The 17,584-nt window shown below is 50.2% G+C and overlaps 1 protein-coding gene and 1 pseudogene across 4 annotated transcripts in view; one reads left to right on the forward strand and one right to left on the reverse strand.

Moving 5' to 3' along the window:
* ACTN1 (actinin alpha 1) overlaps positions 1–17,584 on the forward strand; it is a 105,555-nt gene that overhangs the window by 35,981 nt on the left and 51,990 nt on the right. The gene's annotated exons all lie outside the window — the stretch shown is intronic.
* Positions 8,839–9,478, reverse strand: LOC108586897 (annotated as a pseudogene).

The raw sequence follows: 17,584 nt of genomic DNA on the forward strand, positions 1-17,584 counted from the left end.
CCCTTTGGGGACTTCCGTGAACAGCGAGCTGCCCCAGGTGTCTGGGCAGGCAGGGAGTATGGGTGCAAAGCTATGGCCTCTCTGACTGTTCCTTCTTCTATTGACTCAGGTCTGAAAATCTGGGTGTGGCCTCTACCCCTCCGCCCCGTCTCTCCTGAGTATCGCTTGTATCCACCTGCTTCTCCATCTCCTCCACTGCCAGCCTGGACTGGCTGCTTTTGTCTCTGGCTGGGACCTTTTCGTGATCTCGTGCTTGCTCTCTTTTCAGCCGCTCTTGTCCATCTCTAATCTGCCCTTCCCATGGCATTTAGAGATCTCTTTCCAAGATGCAGGTGGAATTATGTAACCAGCATCTGCTTCACACCCCCAGCTCAGCCCGCCACAGCCTCATTTGTTTCTTTCAACTAAAATAAAATGTCTTCGGTGACTTCCACTGCTCTCAGGAGAAACAACAGCTGCAGGCACCCGAACACCCATGTCGCTAGCTCATCTCCAGTCTCTGCACCCTCTCCTTCCCTCCTGCACTGTGACTTTTTTTTTTTTTTTTTTCCAGTTTTTTGAACAGACCTTACTCTCTTTTCTCTGGGGCCTTTGCTGTTTTTTTTTTTTCTTTCTTTCTTTCTCTCTTTCTGTCTTTCTCTCTCTCTCTCACTCTCCCCTCCCCTCCCCTCCCCTCGCCTCCCCTCTTCTTTTCTTTTCTTTCTGCTGGAGTCTTGCTGTGTTGCCCAGGCTGGAGTGTAGTGGTGCAGTCAGCTCACTGCAACCTCCACCTCCTGGGTTCAAGCGATTCTCCTTCCTTAGCCTTTTGAGTAGCTGGGATTACAGGCACATGCCACCACACCCAGCTAATTTTGTATTTTTAGTAGAGATGGAGTTTCACCATGTTGACCAGGCTGGTCTCCGACTCCTGACTTCAGGTGATCCACCCGCCTTGGCCTCCCAAAGTGCTGGGATTACAGGTGTGAGCCACTGTGTCTGGCCTGGGCCTTTGCTATTTTGTTTCCTCTGCTTGGGCAGCATCACCCTCCTGACCACCCTGCTACGCGCCCCACACATGCATAGGGTGACCTACAGCTCTGCCTATACCTGCTATGCTGGTGTAATTATTAGTAGACCCCCTGGTGCCTTGGTTTGGATGACAGGTTATATAGGCCCCCTTCACAGTTACAAACTTTTCATCTAATACTCCCCAGCCTTATAAATTCACTGACATCCTTGGGGCAGAGATCAGACACACTGCCCCCTCCCCCCAGGATCAGTTCAGGGTCCTGTTTTAGCCTCATGCCTTCCAGGACTTTTCCTATAGGCACTGGAGCTTAGTGTACAAAAATACACTCATCGATATAATCTTTGCTTACTGTTTGTCTTCTCCATTAGACTGCAGGCTCCATGACTTAGGACATGACTTAGGACTGTATTTGCCTATGATGTAACCCCAGTGCCTGATACAGAATCAGTGCTCAGTAAGAATTTATGGAAGGAAGGAATGAATGAATCTGGCTGCAGCTGTCTGGCAGGGGAGGCCTGGAGCCTGGGCGAGTCTGTAGAATCTGCAGTGGCCTGCATGAAGGAGGCTGCCAACATCGGGCTAGTCCAAGCCCTAGCAAGCCAGTTGCCCACACTCTGGCACACATCATCGGTTTGGCTGCCACTTTAATTATTCATCAGTCTTTCTCAATGGCCTTTGTGTTCAGAAACCCAAGGGAGAAGAATTCTAACTCTCTTTCCATTTCCCTAAAACTGAGACCTGGAAGAAAAACCTGCCTGGCCCATTCTGCATCCCCAGGGGGCCAGCAGGTCCACAGCCTCCTCTCGGGGCTGGCTTTGAGCGTCGAAGTGTCCTGGGCTGCCCTGTGGCTCTCCTCCCCAGTCCACTGGGCCCAGGGACTGCCTGGGCACAGCTGAGCAGGAGCCCGTGTGGCTTGAGACTGAGCAGGGACTGGTGCAGGCTGGTGGGCAGAGCTGGATGAGTCCCCATCATTCCCCAGCCTGAGCAGAGGCTGAAGGCTGGCCTGGAAGCGTTTAGCCTCCCAGCAGAGTGGAGCAGGCTCAGGCTTTGACGTCCTAGAGACCTAGTTCACACCTCAGTTGTTCCTCTTGCTAGCTGTGTGACTGTGGGGAACTGGCCCTTGGTGTCCTGTTGCTTTGTTCCTTTAACCTAGAATTGTTGAGTGGATTTGCTGAGATGGCACATGCCTCGTGGGTGATGACAACAGTGAATGGGCACTCACTGAGTGGTTATAACGGTAGCCAACACCTTTGAGCAACCCTAGGATATGATTCCCTCTCCTTCCCTCACCTCCCCTTGGGGCTCCCTGAAACACGTTGCCATCAGTGTCCCCATCTTGAAACCGAGGATGGAACACTAAACTTTCCTCTCAAGGTCGGGGGAGGGGGGTGCTGGGGAGCGGAAAGCACCCCTGGGGCTGCCCTTGCTGCAGTGTCTGAAGTGAAGCCTAGGAGCCCTGGTGCTGGTGGGGAACAGCAGGCGTGGATCTCTTTGATCTTTGAAGAGGACTGTGAATACACTGACCACAGGCGGAAGCCCCTCGTCCTGTCCTGCCCCGCCCAGAGGTCTCTGGGCTTCTCAGCAGAGGTGGACAGATCTGCCTACAGCTGCCCTTCCCACCCTTCTGGAAATGGAACTTTCCACAAACACATTCCTGTTGCTCAGCTTGCTGCTCCCTGCTGCTGCTACCTTGCTGCCCTGTCCCTCAAGCCGGGCTGGCCATACCAAGGTGTTGGCGAGCTGCTCAGCCTGCTGGGCTGCTGACACCCCAGACCACCGCCGGCCTAGTAGACAGGCCAGGAGGGCAGTGACGGCACCGGGTCACATTGTCCTGGGCCTGGGTGAGGGTTTCTGTGCTGCTTTTTAAGGTGCTGATCTGTGTGTGTGTGTTTTGGGAGAAGAAACTTTGTGTTACTGAGCCTCAGGTGAAGAGAATTGAGGTCGTTAGGCTCCTCCGTCATGGCCCAGTGTCATCTCGGGGCCATGCAAGGCCACTGTGTGTCTGTCACATTTTATCCTACAATCTTCTGTGATGGACACGCAGATTGTCCCCAGCTGCTCTCCTGCTGACACAAATGAGGCAACGATGAACGTTCTCCCATACATCCCAGTGCAGCTGTATGACGACTGCATTGAGCAGGGAATTGCTGGGTTGGAGGGAATTTCCTGATACGGTGCTGGGTTACTCTCTAAAATGGCTGTACAGTCTACTCTCCACCAGCCAGGCATGAGGGCTTCCGGATCCCTCAACCCCACCGACATTTGGCATAATCAATCACCTTTCTAATTGTTTGCCAGTCTCTTAGGTGTAAAGAGATGCATTTTAGTTTTGAGCTGCAGCTGAAGAGGAACTCTCCACGTGCCAAGACTGCTCCCCTCCTCCAGTCAGCTCTCTTGGAACCAGAAACTTCCTCCTGGGTGGTGTTGAGAATCGTGGTGATGCTCTGCAGAAAGCCTCTCCTCTGTAGGGAGTGGCGGTTTATAGATACAGCCCGTTCATGCCTCAGTCCCTGCAGGAAGTTCTTTTTTTTTTGAGATGGGGTCTCACTGTCTCCCAGGTTGGAGTGCAGTGGCATGATTATGGCTCACTGCAGCTGTGACCTCCCTGGGCTGGGGTGATCCTCCCACCTCAGCCTCCTGGGTAGCTGGAACTATAGGGGCACACCATCATGCCTGGCTAACATTTTAAAATTTTTTGTAGAGACAGAATTTTGCCTGTTGCGTAGGTTCCTGCGGGAAGTTCTGTTCCCTGGGGATGTCTGCTCCAGTCCCACCCCCAGGGTGCAAATCACTGGTGTGACTTATGGTGGCTTGTGTTGCTTCCACAGTTGCTGAACTCATTCCCTCATCCCTTGGTATCTCTGGCATCCTGAGGGCTTGGGTTCCCTGGAGCTTTGAGAATTCCTTTGCAAAGTCATGTGGCTACTGCTGGGTGGTTGTCCCTCAGGGAGGAGGTGGGTAGTACTGTGGCATTGGCTTGGAGTTTGGGCAGGATCAGTGTTGAGGTCCTGTTGATCACGTTTTGACTGAGTCAGAGAGGTTGGGGTGCAGTGCCTGCTGGATCCTGCGGCCCAGATAAAGGAACACACTGGGCACCAAGATGACCCCCATGATCCCTTGATGCTACCTGGGACTGTTTACTGACAAGGGCAATTCCACGGGTCCTGGAGTTGTTCTTTTTGTCTCATGCCTTTCCGTGAGCACCCTTTCTCTTGTCTTTCTTGTACTTTAGTAATGAACTCTAGACACTGTTAACTACTTAGGGTGTGCTGGGCTTTTTGCATAGATTATCTCATTGAAACTCCTTACCAACCCAGTTGAGAAAGGCATTGTACCTGTTTTACAGATGAGAAAACCGAGGCTCAGAAAGGTCAAGAACTTGCTTAGGTTACAAGGTTAGTCAGTGGCAGACCCATACTGAACCCAGCTCTTCTGTGCCCAAATTCGTTCTTAGCCACTAAGCCTTGGTCCTCAGAGTGTAGTCTCTGGACTGGCAGCATCAGCATCACCTGGATACTTATTAGAAATGCAGTTTCCCTGCCTGCCCAGAACTTCGGAATCAGGAGCTGGTGGTGGGGCCCAGCGGTCTGTATTTTAACAAGCCCTCCAGGCGATTCTGGTAAATGTTCAAGTTTACATGTCAAGTTTGAGAACCATTGCACTCAATTATTCTGCTGTTCTTTTTTTCTGTTTTTTTTGCCTGGCTTCTCCCCTTCTGTCATTGGGCCAGTCACTGTAAGCCCAGACTTTGGACCCTGGCTACTCTTCAGGGGCTTCATGCGCCTTTTAAAGAGGTACAGTAATTTGTCCTCTGGGGCCTCCAGGAACCCTCCCAAGTCCCCAGAAGCAGTTGACAGAGCTGATGCTCCAGCTGCCTCCAGCCGACAGCCTGGTGACCGGAACCACCATGGGGGTCAGAGTTCCCAGTCACTATGCCCAGGGAGGTGCTTTGAGGGGTATGAGTGATCCAGGGGTGGACTGTGGGACAGACCAGGACAGAAGCTGCTGCTGGGAGGTTATTTTAGGGCCACAGAAAGGAGACTTGGAAAACTTCCTTGTCCAAGCAGTATCTCTTTCTTTCTTGCAAATTTGTAATGATAAGTGGTTTGATCTTTGGAGAGGAGCTTCCACACAGGGGGTTGGAATCTAGGCAGGTTCCTTGTTTCTGGTCAGCAAGGCACATTCAGGAGAAATGACCCTGGGGAGAGGACAGAAGCTATTTTTTTCTTTTTTTTCTCCAGTAGAGACAGGGTCTTGCTATGTTGCCCAGGCCGGCCTTGATCTCCTGGCCTCAGGCAGTCCTCCTGCCTCAGCCTCCCAAAGTGCTGGGATTGCCGATGTGAGACACCAGAGCCAGCCATATTTAATTTTTGAGCCCCCACCGTAAGTCTAGTTTTCTGCTGTTTAATTCTTAGCCCAACCCCAGGAGGGGTGGATTTCATCATCCCATTCCACAGATAAGACCATGGAGGTTTCAAGCTGGAAGATTGAGGGTCATACCTCAACTACATGGAGGGGTCAAGTTAGGGGCCAGAGTCTGCCAGACCCCGGGTTCCCATATTGTATGAGTGGCAGGCTGGGCCAAATCCCTGTCAGCTGGGGGAGTTCTCTATGGAATTGAGTGACCCAGAGCTCTCAGCATCTGTGCCAGAAAAACCAAATGACCTCACTTTTGGTGGCTTTTCCTTCTTTGGGGAAGGAATGTGCTGGCCACTGCTGGGAGCTGCAGCCTGCTGAGGCCTGTGTGCTCTCAGACCTGCAAGGGCCAGAATCAGACTCCAGACATGGGGGAGGGGTTACAGGCAGGACCAAACTGTAACCCCGGAGGAGTGAGGAGGAGGCTGTTCTCACACTGGCCTCCTGGAGCGGGTGCCACTCTGCTTCGAAGACCAGCTCCTCCCATTTAGTAATCCTCATCTCAGCAGGCTTACCAGCCACTGTTCAGTAGCTGAACTAGCTCAATTACATCAGTCCCCTGAGAGGGCTCTGGTCCAGGGCCTGCCTTTGAGCCTGGTTTCTTGCCAATGGGCCAAATGGGTTAAAAACAAAACCACATCTTGATATAAAAGGCTTAGCGGGGTCCTGGAACATTTTAGTTTAAAAGAGAAATAACAGCTTTATTGAGATGTAGTTCACATACCCATACAATTCACCCATTTATACAACTTCATGGTTTTTAGGATGTTCACATAAATGGGCAGCTATTTATGTCATCAGTTTTGAACATTTTTATCACCTTAGAAAGATATTTTATACCCCTTAGCTATCACCTCCCCCCAACTCCTCTGTTCCCAGCCCTAAGAAACCACTAATCAAGCTGCTTTCTGTCTTCATAGGTGCTTTTGTGTTTTAACATCTAGTGAGTGCTTGGTCTGCGTCTGGCAGCGGACTGAACCCTTTGCACTAGCTCACATAGCCCTCCCTTGTGACTACCTTACAGGCTGCAGGCTCGTTTTATCTTTATTTTATTACTATTGTCACCATCATCATTCTGGCCTACAGAAGTCTTTATTGATGTGAGAACCAAGGCTCCGGGAGGCCCAGTCACGAGTCCAGGATTATGAAGCCTGTACTGGACAGAGCTTGCTGTTGGCTGGCAGTTGGGGTGGGCTCTTGGGTCCCTGGGAGGGAGTGAGGCTGTGGATGGTGACAGATTGGCTGAGGCAGTTGACTCTCATTGGCGAGGAGCTAAGAGGACAGACCTGTTTCTTCACTAGGATCATGTGCCCACCTGTTTTAAAGCGGCTCTGATTTCTCCTGGGAGCCCATAGGTTCCATCTGTACCAGGCAAGCAGGAGCTGGGCAGTCTGCCTTCTAGGGGGCCGTGGATGGCAGGAAGGCCAGATCAGCCTCTTGGTGGCCCAGGAGTCCTCTCAAGCAGGGTGCCTTTGTTAGGTCAAACAGCCTCCCAGAAAGAGCTGCGGGCTCCCTGCTTCTTGGCCCTGGTGACCCTCTGGGTGTGTGGTGCTGTGTCTTTTGAAATGGGCTGTAGATGGGTGTAAACCAGGAAATGCAGGCTCCACTCCCCACTCCCTGTCTCCTCCTCTTGGCCAGAGGCCGGTCTCCGAGTTCTCTCATCAATGGAGAAAAAAACCACAGGACTTCTTTCTTGCTCTGTGAATGATTAACTTTGATTAAATAGACAGTGAATGGGAAGTGAGAGCATCCTGACCGCTGACATGGACTGGGCTCCTGATGTGTCCGCGGTATCTTTCTGGCTGTTTTGCTTCCATTGTCATAATCTTCACAAAGTGGTGATGTTCTTTATCTGCATTTGTAAGGTGAGGCAATTGATGCCTAGATAGTTTAACTAAAGCCGTACAGTCAGTGAGTGGTGGGGATCTGCTGGGTTAACATTGTTTAAGTGTCTGCTGTGGACACAGCACCAGACTAAGTCTTTCAGGACATAGGGTCTAATTTGGTCCTGTCTCATTCTGTGCCATTGTAGGCCTTGTTATGCCCATTTTACAGATAGGGATCCTGAGGCTAGGATTAAGTCTCTGTCCAAGCAGACAGATCTAATGTGAGGTGTGGGCTGGCACTGGAGCCTAGGTCTGTCTTGTTCCAAAGTCCAAGGTGCACCCCTAGTCCCCTGCACTCTAGTCACCAGGACCCCACCACTCACATGTCTTGGGAACAGGCTGTTAGAGCAGTGCCCGGTCCTAGCAGAGGCCTGGCAGTTGTCAGCTTTTTCAGCAGCCACTCCCAGGTGGATGGGAAGTAGGCAGATCTGGGTGGAGATGTTCCCGAAGACTCTGCTTTTCATCAGCGCATGAACCAGCTGACGGCTGGCTTTGAAGGGCTGGCAGTCAGCCCCTGATAAGTTAGCCAGATACTCCTATTTACCTTGCCAGAACACTGGGCATCTGAGATCACTTCTGGGCAGGGCTTTGCTTAGACAAACCATCCAGGGCCCACGCCCTGGCCAGACTGGCCATACTCTATGGGGGTCAGAGGGATTCCAGCACACCCCGGCTGTACCTCAGTAACCTCTTCAGCATCAGTGGATGCTGCAGGGGATTCAGCCCTGAGCACAGGTGCTGGCCTGGCCTTCTCCAAGGACCCTGCTAGTTCACACACCCTGCCCGCACAGCAGGGGGCTGGCTTGGGCTGGCAGGGTGCTAGCCTGGGGAGGCTTGAGGGCTGTTGGAAGCTGACGAGTTTGTTTTTGACTACATGAGCCTAGACCAGAGTTCTGGGTGTTCTACTCAGGGAGAAGAAGGACCATCAGATGAGAAGCTGGCTTGTATAGGAAGCTGTGAACCATTTTCAGGAAGCACAGAAGCTCATTTGGGTGATTTCCTGGGGTCACTTGGCCAGAGTACAGCCCTTCATCTTACCCAGTTAGCAGTTTGCTGTCTTAACTATTGGGGAGATGTGTGTGTGTGATTGCTGGTGTATCCTCATGTCCTGCTCCCTAATTATGACTTTCTTTAAGATTTTATACTGATAAGGCACTTTGAAGTTCTTCAGAGCCTTTTCCCTATATTATGTCTTATTTTATTCCCAAACTCATCCTTTTAAATAGATGGGATAATTTTTTCATTTTTCATCTTTATTTCGGAAACATCCTTTTTCCTTCTCCGTAATACCTGAGACTTGTCCCACCCTTGCCAAATAATTCCAGTGAAATGAGAAGTCCCCTCTATCCTATCCTAGAGGTCTGACATAACAATTAAATGTATATATTCCCAGACAGACTTTTCTCTTTTCTTTTTTTTTTGAAAGCCACTAACTTTATTGATCTAAAAAACTTTACAAGGACAGTGACTGTTCTGCCAAAAAAACAGCCAAATGGTATCAAATGGACTGAAAGTGAGGGTGGGGGTGAGGGACGGGGCCAGGGATACATGCAGGAAAGCTGATAACTGTCACCGGGGAACTGGCAAGGGAAAAAGGAAGGGGGAGGCATGCAAGAGTGAGAATCCAAAAATGAATGAAATGGTTAGGGGAGAAAACTCCCAAAAGACCCTGGAGTACATCGGAGGTGAGTACAATAGCAATCTTTTCCTCTGTAGAGGACAGGGGAGGAGTCCCTCCTCGGCTGCAAACTCTGGATGAGGGCTGGGGATCGAGGGCTTCCCAGACAGCATCACAAGAAGGCGTCGCACCACTCTCGAAGGCATCCGAAGCAGTCCTGGGACTGCTTGGTGTTGGCACCACAAGTGTGCTTCAGCCATTCCTGGAAGAGGTCTTCATCTTTCTTCAGCACCAGAAACTGGCCAAGGACAACACAGGCCTTGTCAAAGCCCCTTTCCTCCAGCTTCTTGCCCAGGACTTCACTTGGCCAGGCTCCCCACTGGCTCTTCCCCCATGGGCTCTGCCACGAAGTCTCGGTGCTTTTGGGAAGTTGTCATCTTGATCAGGCCTAATCGGCAGCTTCAGTTCCCGTAACAGTTCCTCCCGCCACCCCCAAGACAGATTTTTCTTATATTTGCATACTTAAAAAAAAAAAAGGTAATGACAGCACATTTTGATACAAATGGTTTTGGTACAAAACTCAAAAGAAACAAAAGTATATTCTGTGAAAAGCAAGTGTCCCCCACCCCCTGCCTTCCCATTTCCCTCCCTGGAGGCAGCCGATGATCCCCATCCTTCTATGTCCTGCTAGGGAGGTTCTAGCATAAAGCTTTTAGATACTGTTTGGGAAACTAATATCAGGGGTCTGCTTGGTGAGGAGGGTTAGGAGCTGGCTTCCTTGAGACTGAAACACTGAGTATGTTCTGAGTTCATGGAGATGAAATTGTCCCTGGGGAATTTTTTGGCTTTGTTTGGCAAGGGGGAGAGCCCACCAATCAGAATAAACCCTGCACAGGAACAAAAGATTGTTGCTGGGTGCTATTTGGTTGTGTCTTCTAATTAGGCATGTTATGGGAAAAGTTGCTGGGCTCTAGCCTACAAGGTAGGAGGGACTTGTTTGGGCTAACAGAGCTGGAAGGGATTGAAGTGACTTCTCTGAGGTCACATGCCTGGCCGAGCCAGGGCAGGGCCCAGGTTTCCTGACCTCATCCTCTGAACACAACTCTCCTGGCCTGAATGGTGGCTGGTATTTTTGATTCCGGGAGAGTGGGAGGATGTGCTTGGAAGAGGTGTGGCCAGCACGTGAGGTTGGAGCCTGGGCTGTCCCACCGCTGCCCAGCTAGTCTTGTTTGGCTGCGGGTGGGTTATCTTGTTTATTCCACTGTTCAACAAATGGAAAAAGCACCTTTGTCAATGGAGGTTTCTCTGGGGAGGTCAGCCAGAGTGGATGGCCTGGATTGTGTGTTGAGACTTAAACATCAGAACAGAGTGCTCTCTCTGGCTGGGTGTGGTGGTTCATGCCTGTAATCCCAGCACTTTGGGAGGCCAAGGCGGGCAAATCACTTGAGGTCAGGAGTTTGAGACCAGCCTGGCCAACATAGCAAAATCGTGTCTCTATTAAAAATAAAAAAAATTAGCCAGGCATGGTGGCGCACGCCTGTAGTCCCAGCAACTCGGGAGGCTGAGGCAGGAGAATCGCTTGAACCTGAGAGGTGGAGGTTGCAGTGAGCTGAGATTGCATCTCTGTACTCCAGCCTGGGCGACAGAGGGAGACTCCGTCTCAAAATAAATAAATAAATAAATAAATAAATAAATAAATAAATAAAAAGAAAAAACAGGGCGTTCTCTGACAGGAGAAGGGAGAGGGAGCAGATCATCATAAAAACCAACTGCACTGCCAGGCGCGGTGGCTCACACCTGTAATCCCAGCACTTTGGGAGGCTGAGGCAGGTGAATCACCTGAGGTTGGGAGTTTGAGACCAGCCTGACCAATATGGAGAAACCCCATCTCTACTAAAAATACAAAATTAGTCAGGTGTGGTGGAACGTGCCTGTGATCCCAGCTAGTCAGGAGCGTTAAGGCAGGAGAATTGCTTGAACCCGGGAGGCGGAGGTTGCGGTGAGCTGAGATTGCGCCATTGCATTCCAGCCTGGACAACAAGAGCAAAACTTCTTCTCAAAAAAACCCCCTAAAAACCAAAAACCAAAAAACAAACAAACAAAAACAACCAACCACATTTACAGACAACTGTAAAACAGCAAAAAATCCTCAGCAGTTCAGTTACTGGAGTGCAAGCCCTGTTTGCGTTTTGATGTGTTTTGTTTTTAGTCATTTTTTTCGTGTTTGTGATTGCTTACATAGTTTTAAATTTGGAGTACATACAGTCTTGAATCCTGCTTTTTGAGTTAATTATATATAAGCAGTTTTTTTTCATAGTAACAGTTTCAGAACCCATCATTTTGGCCATGTACTATTTCATTAAGTGGATGATGAAGCCTAATATACTTAACCTAATACCTTATTAATATAACTTCTGGCTCTAATTTTTCTCTCTCAAGGAATGCTGGCAAGAACATTCGTATGCTTACAGCCTTTGCTTTATTTAGAATTATGAGTCTTTATTCAGGATGGTGGCCCAGAATTGGGCTAAGGGCTGGTGCCCATCTTAGTTCACCTTGGTGAGTTGCTGTCCATCAGAGTTGTACCAGACACCTGCCCACAGTGATGTGCCTTTGTCATTGTACCCACCAACAGTGGCAATGATCAGAAAAGTACTTCGCACATGTAATAAGTGACAAATATACCTTTTTAAAATTCACAAGGCATGGCGGCATGTGCGTGACATGTCTAACCACAGGCCCTCGTGACAGGTTTTGACATGGGTTCCTCATTGATCCAGCCCCAGGAGAGGAGCGCCCGCTGCCCCTCACGGGAAATCTTGCCAGCGTTTGCCGACTCCCAGATGGCTGATGTCCCCAAGGTCTGTCAGGAGTGTTAACTGTGGTAGGCACAGCTGTCTGCTGCATGCTTGTTTTAACATGTCATACATTATTACGTGTGTAACTTTGTTAGGAGACTTAGAAAGCTTTCATGTTTTCCCATTGTGAAACCAAAGACCCATTGGGTCTTAATTCAGATTTAGCCTGCGACATTTTTGGGAGGCCTGTGGGATGTCTTATTTTTTACACTGTGGCAGCATTTCAAAACTGAGGGAGTCTACATAAAAATCTAGTTTTTTTTTTTTTTGAGAGAGGGTCTCACTCTGTCACCCAGGTTGGACTGTAGTGGCACAATCATGGCTCTCTGTAAGCCACGACCTCCCAGGCTCAAGCAATCTTCCTACCTTAGCCTCCTGAGGAGCTGGGACTACAGGTGTGCACCAGCATGCTTGGCTAAATTTTGTTTGATTTTTTTGTAGAGATAAAGTCTCACTGTGTTACCCAGGCTGGTCTTGAACTCCTGGACACAAGTGATCCTTCCACCTTGGCCTCCCAAAGTGCTGGGATTACAGGCATAAGCCACTACACCCAGCAAAAGTTCAGATTTCTGTCTCTTCTTCATTGGAGGTGTGGCAGCCCAGGGCCCATGTTCCCATATGAGGCACAGAGGAGCTGCTTCTGCCTCAGGCCACCTCCTGCCATGATACAGAGGCCGTGTTCTAGTTGCCATTGGGCAGCTCACATGTACCCTGGTACACTTGTATTTTGGGATAGCCATGTTTTCTTCTGGGTAGAAAAACAAAGGATAGCCCAAGAGGGCCACTGTTTCAAGAAAAATGCATAAGAATACAGGGAGGTGGCTGGGCGCGGTGGCTCACGCCTGTAATCCCAGCACTTTGGGAGGCTGAGGTGGGCAGATCACTTGAGGTCAGGAGTTTGAGAACCAGCCTGGCCAACATGGTGAGACCCCATCTTTACTAAAAATACAAAAAAATTAGCCAGGAGTGGTGGTGCTCGCCTGTAATCCCAGCTACTCAGGAGGCTGAGGCAGGAGAATCACTTGAACCCCTGTGGCGGAGGTTACAGTGAGCCAAGATCGTGCCACTGCACTCCAGCCTGGGCAACAGAGCGAGATACATCTCAAAAAAAAAAAAACCAGGGAGGTGAGGACTAACTTGTCCTACACTTGACCCCTCCTTTTGCTTTAGTTTCCTCATCTCTAAAGCGGGGAGAATACTTGTCCCACAGTGTCATTTTGATGATTCAATGAGTTAAAGGAGGTAAAGCACTCAGGGAGAGGATCTGGCATGTAGCAAATGTTCCATACATATCAGCTGCTGCTGTTACTATGATCTGTGGCATATGTGTTTGTCTCCTCCAGATGAGGAACTGAGGGGTGAATTTTGGTTGTCATAGCTTGGGGTTGGGGGATGTTATGAGCAACTAGGGCGGGGTCCAGGGGTGCTGCTGAACATCCTATGATGCATACAGCAGCTTCCCTGCCCCCACCAAAACATTTTTCAGACCCCAAACATCAGTAGTACTGAGGTTGAGAAACCTTGCTGTATATATAAAGGGGAGTTTGTTAAGGAGAGTACTGACTCACACGATCACAAAGCAAGGTCCCACAGTAGGCTGTCTGCAAGCTGAGGAGCAAGGAAGCCAGTCCGAGTCCCAAAGCTGAAGAACTTGGAATCTGATGTTTGAGAGCAGGAGGCATCCAGCACGGGAGAAAGACGGAGGCCAGAAGACTCAGCCAGTCTAGTCTTTTCATGTTCTTCTGCCTGCTTTTATTCTGGCTGTGCTGGCAGCTGATTAGATGATGCCCACCCAGATTGAGGGTGGGTCTGCCTTTCCCAGTCCACTGATTCCAATGTTCATCTCCTTTGCCATCACCCTCACAGACACACCCAGGAATAATAATACTTTGCATCCTTCAATCCAATCAAGTTGACAATCAATATTAACATCACACTGGGCATGGTAGTGTGCACCTTTAGTCCCAGCTACTTGGGATGCTGCAAAAAAAGTCCTCTAAACCAACATTTTCAAGGGCTGCCTCAGGCTCTCAGAGTCAGAATGGTAAGGGACCTTACTTAGCTCTGCCGGAGGGAGCTGCTTGAATCCCTTCCTTTGCCGAGCCCTGCCTTTAGCCGCAGGTAGCACACTGTATAGCCAGCTTGTGGTCTGTTCTTTATTATGTCGAACTCTAATCTTCCCTGAAACTTTCTGTCCTTCCTTCTAATAATAGTAGCTCCCATTTTTGGAGGCTTATGTGTGGGTAATTGTGCTTAAGCATTTTCCATGTGCTGCTGCAACGATCTTCCCACCCTGTGAGGTAGGTTCTATTACCATCCGCATTTTACAGATGTGGAGATGGAGGCTTGGAGAAGTCAAGTCACCTGCGCAGTCACTCACTGGATCCAGGTCCATCTTGCTTTAGAATCCACTTTCCTCACCATTCCTCACCACTGGCCTGTTCTGCCTGGTCTGTACCCAGCAAGTTGACTCACTCATTCACGGGAGGGTCTTTAGATATTTGCAGTGAATCCCTCAGCCTTCTCATCTCTCCTCCTGGTCGTGGAGCCCCAGTTCCCAAGGTTCCCCTCAAAGGCCTGTCTGGTCTGCTTACCATCTGGAGTGATCTCGCTTGCCTCTTGACAGCCACCTGCCTGTCTCTGGGCTCTGCCTGTCTCTGCCAGGCTGCCCCAGAGAGGCTGCCCATCTTCTGCCAACTCTGCTGATGTTCCATCAGCTCAGACTCTCTGTGCCAATGCTGGCTGCAGTCCCCTGGATTTCATCTGGTTGGTGTTTTCACTTCACAGTGACCCATTTTCAGTGATACCCTATGGGATTCAGCTTACCTGTTTGGCCACTGAGAATCTCAGCCTTGGTTCTGCTGTTCCCTTCCAGCACCCACCCGTGCCTGCACCTGAAATCCACATCATTTGGGTGGAGCAGAAAGTGTGAGGGGCTGGAAGAGTTGGGAGGTTGGGTTGTGAATGTAACCCAGCCGTGTGGGCTGGGGAAAGCCGCTCACCCTCTCTGGTGTGTGTCCTTAGTTGTAAAGTCAAGGTTTGACTTGGGTGGTGCCTAACACCTCTTCTAGCTCTAACATTCTTTTATGAGGTGTGTTAACAGCATAAACGTATAATAATTATACCCCCAATTGTGGTGGCAATAGTAACAATGGATAATTATTGCAGTTGCTATAACATTTTCAGTGTTTTAAGTGGACTGTCTCATTGACTCCTCCAGTAGTCCCCTGGGAGGTGCTATTACTACCCCCATTTTACAGATGGTGCCTTAAGGCAGAGCCATGTCAAGTGACTTGTCCTGGGTTTACCACCTCTTAGAAGTTGATAGGCCTGGATTTGCAGTGTCTTCTTTAGAGTAACTAAATCCTTGCATTCCCATAGCTACTTGTCTGCAGAGTGATCCAAGCAAATCCCATGGCTCTCCTGCTTTAGGGTCTTGTGATTTATCCCTCCCTCCCCGCATGACCAAGGGTATGAAGGATGCTTGACTGTAAAAGCTTATCCCCTGACTCATGCTTCTGTGGTAATCTTCTGTACCCCAGATCCCTGCAGAGTGTGATTACTCAGACATCCTTTTAGAATCTAAAATTCAGGCAGTAATGATGATGGCAGGAACCACCACTTTGTGCACACTTACTATATTTCAGACACAATGATACTATATTGTCATTATTCACATAAATTAACATTACTATGCTGATATGATTTACTGCATAAGGGTATTTCCTCTCAGTCATGCCTGGGAGATGCTATTGTCCCCCATTTACAGACATGAAAACTGAGGCTCAAAGAGGCCTGTTGTGGCTAAAGTCACATTGCAGTGTGTCTGAGCTGGAGGGCAGGGAAGGCACGTTCTCAAAAGCCATATTCCTTTCCAACACTTTTTAAAGGAAGTATATCAACATGATAATTGTGAAAGATATGACAAAAAGATGTTAGCGGCATCTGTGAGAGCAAGGCTGTGAGACCTGTACAGAAGGTGGACAATGTGATTCTGTCTCCATGGCCAGCTCCGTGAGCTGAGTCCTGGCCTGGGTTGGGGCCCCTCTGTTGGCACCTGGCCAGGTCCCTCTTTGCAACCCTGAACTTCAGGGCTGGAAAGTTGCACTCTTCACCTCCTCAAACCACCTTTAAACTGGATTAGACATGGGCAGTGGCTTCAAGGTCAGTGAGAGGCTGAGCAGGGGTCCAGGCTCTTTTGCGGCCCCTCCCTCTGTCCCGGGTCCTCAGAGACTGTGCAGGGCCAGGGCGGGTGGAGTGCAGATAGGGCTGCTGAGAGGAGAACAGGCCATTGCCGCTGCTCTGTGGGAACGTCCCAGTGTGATCCTTGGTCCCAAGGACTTTTCCTGGGACCTGTCGGCATCCCTGAAGCCATTTCTGGAACGGAGTGGATCCACTGAAGACCTGCCGTCCCAGGTCTCCTTTGTCAGGCTGTGAGCCTGAGCATGACCCAAGGAGGTGACTTGAAGATGGCCCTCTCCCACGAACACGCCACAGTTCCACCCTCTCCCACGAACACGCCACAGTTCCACCCTCTCCCACGAACACGCCACAGTTCCACCCTCTCCCACGAACACTCCACAGTTCCACCCTCTCCCACGAACACGCCACAGTTCCAGCCCTCTCCCACGAACACGCCACAGTTCCGCCCTCTCCCACGAACACGCCACAGTTCCAGCCCTGTCCCACGAACACGCCACAGTTCCAGCCTCTCCCATGAACACGCCACGGTTCCAGCCCTCTCCCACGAACACGGTTTCAGCCCTCTCCCACGAACATACCGGCACTGGTTCAAAAAGCTTGCATGTTGTCATCTTGGAAACAGTACAGTGCATGGCGGGGTGGGACCTACAACAGGAGGGTTTGGTGGCTGGGGGCAGGGAGAGGATGGGGGTGGGAGTGCAGGGGAGCAAGAGCAAGTCCTCTGAGACCTGGTCCTGGGAACATTGTGGGGAGCTAGTCCTCTTCCTCCTCCCCACTGTTCGTTGAGCATTTACTCAATGGCAAGTTCTTTACAGATATTTTTTGAGTTAATCTTTTTAACTTTTATGAAGCGCTCTTACTGTCCCTGTTTTACTGCAAAGGGAACTGAAGTTTAGGAAGGTTAATCTGAAGGTCACACAGCCAGTAAATAGTGGATCTGAGGACAGAACCCAGCTCTGATGCGTCCCGAAGGGCACGTTGTTGATCACCGGGTCACTGCCACCATTTCCTCCTCTTGCCTCAACTTTGCGGTGGGTGCTGCTTGTCGGGGAAACTTTGCAGTTTGAGAGGTGCTCAGAGCCCCCTTCAAGGCAGTAATCTGTGGGGCCTCTGAGGGTTGGGGGTTTTAGTAAAGCCGTGTTCCAGTGCTTTGTCCAGGAGACCCGAGCAAACACAGGTGTGTTTTGTTTCCCAGGGCTAAGCCTGGCTTCTCCAGGAAAGGGGACTGGCTGCTTTCAACAGCGCTTTTCCTCTTTCAAAAGCAGTGTCTTTTTACAACAGCAGCCTCTTCCTCCTTTATCTCACCCCCAACCCCCTCCACGACTGGGTAGTAAACAGTGAGAATTTACAGCCCCCTAGCTGGGCGGGCGCAGGGCGGTGCCTGCTAGGACCCCGGGTGTTTCAGGTCACATTGGACCGGAAAGCGTCTGTTCGAGTTGCTGGGGCTGACACCGTTCCCCTCAAGGGAATAGAAAACCTTAGGCTGAAGGTTCAGTGCTGGGGGCCTGGGATTGGGTGCTGGGGATGGCCAAGTTGGTGATAAATGAGAAAAGACCGTCCACCCCAGTGTGAACGCACACTTCAGTGTGAATGC

Source organism: Papio anubis, chromosome 7 (genome assembly GCF_008728515.1).
Source record: "Papio anubis isolate 15944 chromosome 7, Panubis1.0, whole genome shotgun sequence".
Classification (NCBI taxonomy): domain Eukaryota; kingdom Metazoa; phylum Chordata; class Mammalia; order Primates; family Cercopithecidae; genus Papio; species Papio anubis.